The following is a 7,321-nucleotide window of genomic DNA, read 5'->3' on the forward strand; positions in this document are numbered from 1 at the left end:
CTTGACGAACTATCGTTGTGGTTTTGATGCATAGGTAAGAACGGTTCTTGCTCAGCCCGTAGCAGCCACGTAAAATTTGCAACAACAAAGTAGAAGACGTCTAACTTGTTTTTGCAGGGCATGTTGTGATGTGATATGGTCAAGACATGATGTGATATACGTTGTTGTATGAGATGATCATGTTTTGTAAAAGTTATCGGCAACTGGCAGGAGCCATATGGTTGTCGCTTTATTGTATGCAATGCAATCGCCCTGTAATTGCTTTACTTTATCACTAAGCGGTAGCGATAGTCGTAGAAGCAATAGTTGGCGAGACGACAACGATACTACGATGGAGATCAAGGTGTCGCGCCGGTGACGATGGTGATCATGACGGTGCTTCGGAGATGGAGATCACAAGCACAAGATGATGATGGCCATATCATATCACTTATATTGATTGCATGTGATGTTTATCTTTTATGCATCTTATCTTGCTTTGATTGACGGTAGCATTATAAGATGATCTCTCACTAAATTTCAAGATAAAAGTGTTCTCCCTGAGTATGCACCGTTGCCAAAGTTCGTCGTGCCCAGACACCACGTGATGATCGGGTGTGATAAGCTCTACGTCCATCTACAACGGGTGCAAGCCAGTTTTGCACACGCAGAATACTCAGGTTAAACTTGACGAGCCTAGCATATGCAGATATGGCCTCGGAACACTGAGACCGAAAGGTCGAGCGTGAATCATATAGTAGATATGATCAACATAGTGATGTTCACCATTGAAAACTACTCCATTTCACGTGATGATCGGTTATGGTTTAGTTGATTTGGATCACGTGATCACTTAGATGATTAGAGGGATGTCTATCTAAGTGGGAGTTCTTAAGTAATTTGATTAATTGAACTTTAATTTATCATGAACTTAGTCCTGGTAGTATTAGCATATCTATGTTGTAGATCAATAGCTCGCGATGTTGCTCCCCGTTTATTTTTATATGTTCCTAGAGAAAACTAAGTTGAAAGATGTTAGTAGCAATGATGCGGATTGGATCCGTGATCTGAGGTTTATCCTCATTGCTGCACAGAAGAATTATGTCCTTGATGCACCGCTAGGTGACAGACCTATTGCAGGAGCAGATGCAGACGTTATGAACATTTTGACAAAAGCTCGGTATGATGACTACTTGATAGTTAAGTGCACCATGCTTTACGGCTTAGAACCGGGACTTCAAAAATGTTTTGAATGCCACGGAGCATATAAGATGTTCCAAGAGTTGAAATTGGTATTGCATACTCATGCCCGTGTCGGGAGGTATGAGACCTCTGACAGTACTTTGCCTACAAGATGGAGGAGAATAGCTCAACACCAGTGAGCATGTGCTCAGATTGTCTGGGTACTACAATTGCTTGAATCAAGTGGGAGTTAATCTTCCAGATAAGATAGTAATTGACAGAATTCTCTAGTCACTATCACCAAGTTAATAGAACTTCTTGATGAACTATAATATGCAAGGTATGACGAAAATAGTTCCCGAGCTCTTCGCGATGCTGAAATCGACGAAGGTAGAAATCAAGAAAAGCATCAAGTGTTGATGGTTGACAAGACCACTAGTTTCAAGAAAAGGGCAAAGGGAAGAAGGGGAACTTCAAGAAGAACAGCAAGCAAGTTGCTACTCAAGTGAAGAAGCCCAAGTCTGTACCTAAGCCTGAGACTAAGTGCTTCTACTGCAAAGGGACTGGTCACTTGAAGCGGAACTGTCCCAAGTATTTGGCGGATAAGAAGGATGGCAAAGTGAACAAAGGTATATTTGATATACAGATTATTGATGTGTATTTTACTGGTGTTCGTAGCAACCCCTCGGTATTTGATACGGGTTCAGTTGCTAAGAGTAGTAACTCGAAACAGGAGTTGTAGAATGAACAGAGACTAGTTAAGGGTGAAGTGACGATGTGTGTTGGAAGTGGTTCCAAGATTGATATGATCATCATTGCACGCTCCCTACACTTTCGGGATTAGTGTTGAACCTAAATAAGTGTTATTTGGTGTTTGCGTTGAGCATGAATATGATTTGATCATGTTTATTGCAATACGGTTATTCATTTAAGTTAGAGAATAATTGTTGTTCTATTTACATGAATAAAACCTTCTATGGTCATACACCCAATGAAAATGGTTTGTTGGATCTCGATCGTAGTGATACACATATTCATAATATTGAAGCCAAAAGATGCAAAGTTAATAATGATAGTGCAACTCATTTGTGGTACTGCCGTTTAGGTCATATTGGTGTAAAGCGCATGAAGAAACTCCATGTTGATGGGATTTTGGAATCACTTGATTATGAATCACTTGATGCTTGCGAACCATGCCTTATGGGCAAGATGACTAAAGACTCCGTTCTCTGGAACAATGGAGCGAGCAACTGACTCGTTGGAAATAATACATACTGATGTATGCGATCTGATAATTGTTGAGGCTCGCGGCGGGTATTGTTATTTTCTGACCTTCACAGATGATTTGAGCAGATATGGGTATATCTACTTGATGAAACATAAGTCTGAAACATTTGAAAAGTTCATATAATTTCAGAGTGAAGTGGAAAATCATCGTAACAAGAAAATAAAGTTTCTACGATCTGATCGTGGAGGAGAATATTTGAGTTACAAGTTTGTTCTTCATTTGAAACAATGCGGAATAGTTTCGCAACTCACGCCACCTGGAACACCACAGCGTAATGGTGTGTCCGAACATCGTAACCGTACTTTATTAGATATGGTGCAATCTATGATGTCTCTTACCGATTTACCACTATTGTTTTGGGGGTTATGCATTAGAGACAGCTGCATTCACGTTAAATAGGGCACCATCTAAATCCGTTGAGACGACACTTTATGAACTTTGGTTTGGCAAGAAACCAAAAGTTGTCGTTTCTTAAAATTTGGGGTTGCGATGCTTATGTGAAAAAGTTTCATCCTGATAAGCTCAAACCCAAATCGGAGAAATGTGTCTTCATAGGATACCCAAAGGAGAGAGCTGGGTACACCTTCTATCACAGATCCGAAGGCAAGATATTCGTTGCTTATAATGGATCATTTCTAGAGAAGGAGTTTCTCGCGAAAGAAGCTAGTGGGAGGAAAGTAGAACTTGATGAGGTAACTGTACCTGCTCCCTTATTGGAAAGTAGTTCATCACATAAATTTGTTCCTGTGACTCCTACACCAATTAGTGAGGAAGCTAATGATGATGATCATGTAACTTCAGATCAAGTTACTACCAAACCTCGTAGGTCAACCAGAGTGAGATCCGCACCAGAGTGGTATGGTAATCCTGTTCTGGAGGTCATGTTACTTGACCATGACGAACCTACGAACTACGAGGAAGCGATGATGAGCCCAGATTCCGCGAAATGGCTTGAGGCCATGAAATCTGAGATGGGATCCATGTATGAGAACAAAGTGTGGACTTTGGTTGACTTGCCCGATGATCGGCAAGCCATAGAAAATAAATGGATCTTCAAGAGGAAGACGGACGCTGATAGTAGTGTTACTATCTACAAAGCTAGACTTGTCGAAAAAGGTTTTGACAAAGTTCAAGGTGTTGACTATGATGAGATTTTCTCACTCATAGCGATGCTTAAGTCTGTCCGAATCATCTTAGCAATTGCCGCATTTTATGAAATTTGGCAAATGGATGTCAAAACTGCATTGCTTAATGGATTTCTTAAAGAAGAGTTGTATATGATGCAACCAGAAGGTTTTGTCAATCCAAAAGATGCTAACAAAGTGTGTAAGCACCAGTGATCCATTTATGGACTGGTGCAAGCATCTCGGAGTTGGAATGTACGTTTTGATAGTGTGATCAAAGAATATAGTTTTATACAGACTTGCGGTGAAGCCTGTATTTACAAGAAAGTGAGTGGGAGCACTACAGCCTTTCTGATAAGTATATGTGAATGACATATTGTTGATCGGAAATGATATAGAATTTTCTAGAAAGCATAAAGGAGTATTTGAAAGGAGTTTTTTTAAGAAAGACCTCGGTGAAGCTGCTTACATATTGAGCATCAAGATCTATAGAGATAGATCAAGACGCTTGATAAGTTTTTTCAATGAGTACATACCTTGACAAGATTTTGAAGTAGTTCAAAATGGAACAGTCAAAGAAAGAGTTCTTGCCTGTGTTACAAGGTGTGAAATGAGTAAGACCCAAAGCCCGACCACGGCAGAAGATAGAAAGAGAATGAAAGTCATTCCCTATGCCTCAGCCATAGGTTCTATAAAGTATACCATGCTGTGTACCAGATCTATTGTATACCATACACTGAGTTTAGCAAGGGAGTACAATAGTGATCTAGGAGTAGATCACTGGACAGCGGTCAAAATTATCCTTAGTGGAATAAGGATATGTTTCTCGATTATGGAGGTGACAAAAGGTTCGTCGTACAGGGTTACGTCGATGCAAGTTTTGACACTGATCCAGATGACTCTAAGTCTCAATCTGGATACATATTGAAAGTGGGAGCAATTAGCTAGAGTAGCTCGGTGTAGAGCATTGTTGACATAGAAATTTGCAAAATACATACGGATCTGAATATGGCAGACCCGTTGACTAAACTTCTCTCACAAGCAAAACATGATCACACCTTAGTACTCTTTGGGTGTTAATCACATAGCGATGTGAACTAGATTATTGACTCTAGTAAACCCTTTGGGTGTTGGTCACATGACGATGTGATCTATCGGTGTTAATCACATGGTGATGTGAACTATTGGTGTTAAATCACATGGCGATGTGAACTAGATTATTGAATCTAGTGCAAGTGGGAGACTGAAAGAAATATGCCCTAGAGGCAATAATAAAGTTATTATTTATTTCCTCATTCTCATGATAAATGTTTATTATTCATGCTAGAATTGTATTAACCGGAAACGTAATACATGTGTGAATACATAGACAAATAGAGTTTCACTAGTATGCCTCTACTTGACTAGCTTGTTGATCAAAGATGGTTATGTTTCCTAGCCATAGACATGAGTTGTCATTTGATTAACGGGATCACATCATTAGGAGAATGATGTGATTGACTTTACCCATTCCGTTAGCTTAGCACTTGATCGTTTAGTATGTTGCTATTGTTTTCTTCATGACTTATACATGTTCCTATGACTATGAGATTATGCAACTCCCGTTTACCGGAGGAACACTTTGTGTGCTACCAAACGTCACAACGTAACTGGGTGATTATAAAGGTGCTCTACAGGTGTCTCCAAAGGTACTTGTTGGGTTGGCGTATTTCGAGATTAGGATTTGTCACTCCGATTGTCGGAGAGGTATCTCTGGGCCCACTCAGTAATGCACATCACTATAAGCCTTGCAAGCATTGTAACTAATGAGTTAGTTGCGGGATGATGTATTACAGAACGAGTAAAGAGACTTGCCGGTAACGAGATTGAACTAGGTATTGAGATACCGATGATCGACTCTCGGGCAAGTAACATACCGATGACAAAGGGAACAACGTATGTTGTTATGCGGTTTGACCGATAAAGATCTTCGTAGAATATGTAGGAGCCAATATGAGCATCCAGGTTCCGCTATTGGTTATTGACCGGAGACATGTCTCGGTCATGTCTACATAGTTCTCGAACCCGTAGGGTCCGCACGCTTAAAGTTCGATGATGGTTATATTATGAGTTTATGTATTTTGATGTACCGAAGATAGTTCGGAATCCCGGATGTGATCACGGACATGACGAGGAGTCTCGAAATGGTCGAGACATGAAGATTGATATATTGGACGACTATATTCGGACACCGGAATGGTTCCGGGGGTTATCGGACATATACCGGAGTACCGGGGGGTTACCGTGATAGAGGCGGGGGTGTCCCGATCTTTCGATGAGATGATAACTATCGATTTTGTGGAGATGAGTTTGACGATCCGACTACAAACGTGCACCACGTTGCGCCTTAGCAATCGCTAAACCAACTCCGAGAGGTTATTGACCGCGCTGGAGCATGATCAACCTGACCACGAAGGTCTATTCCTGCAAGCAATCGAAGAACAAGCAAGAATATGATAAAGCAATATGAATATTGCGAATATAGATGAAGTATTGATAAAGGTGAGGATCCGGAAGTGGTCTTGGTCTGGTCGTTGGACACAAACGAAGTACACGAAGTTGCAATGGCTAACTTTTAACTAAACAAATCCCAAGGAAAAAGCTACTAGATGGATCTACTTATATAGGAGCAAGGGGTGGCGGCCAAGGAGGTGGGAGGACGTCACAAGGCAGCCTAAAACCAACCCTAGGTCGTACAAGGCTCATGGGCCCAAGTGGAGGTGATGCAACACCTTTGGACTTGTTGTTTGACTCGGATTCTGCTGCAGCATCAGATTGTTTCGTCCATATCTCAACGCTCCGGACGAATTTAAAGGTGAATCCAAGTGGGTTGGAAAGAGGACGAAATCTACTTTCCAACAAAAAAAGAATCACCCAATTCGGAGTCCGTATGAAAAAGTTGTTGGCGTTTTGAGTCAGGTATGTCTGTGCAGTCCGAATCTGAATCCAGAACGTGAGAGACTTGGACTCTATCTTCTCTTGGCCCAAAAGTGACGTGAGAGGACTTTTTGAACAGAACCTAAACTTCTCCTTTTCCCCTATCTTCATATGTGGATTGTACAGATGTCCCATACACCTGCAGTTAGACAAAACACAAAAGTGTGTGAAGTATTTTTGTTCTGGATAACATAAATAGATTATTGAATAGTTTGAACTAGTAATCACTTGACAAATATGCATGTATGCAATATTTTTGGTCGTATCCAAGGTAGTCATGTCCTCATCATCCTCTCCTTCTTGAAAATAAAGCCATCCTCGGCGTTGCTTAATCTGAAATGTGGTTAACAAAAAGAGACAAGGTGTACATGTTGTATATGTATATGTCATCCATTTTTACTTCCCGTGGATTTTGCATATATGACACATGTATACATGAGTAACTTTGATAGTTAATAAAATATAAAGCCGAAATATTATCACAAGAAGTAGAAGGCATGAAAGTATTGCAACTCAGTTTGCACATATAAGTGAAGCTCTTATTCATATGAAAAGATTGACAATATTCATCATTAAACCATCCCAACATTGGTGAATAAACCTTACTTGCATCAAATTTACATGCTACAACATGCTTAAATAAGCAAACATGCAATAAGTCATTTGACACAGAATCATCACCAAGATTAGAGGTCATATCAAAATGATTAAACATTGGTTCTTTTGCATCAACAGTTAATTCATTGGGTGCACTCAAAATTGTTGGTATTTC

This window comes from Triticum aestivum, chromosome 2D (assembly GCF_018294505.1).
Source record: "Triticum aestivum cultivar Chinese Spring chromosome 2D, IWGSC CS RefSeq v2.1, whole genome shotgun sequence".
Taxonomy (NCBI): Eukaryota; Viridiplantae; Streptophyta; class Magnoliopsida; order Poales; family Poaceae; genus Triticum; species Triticum aestivum.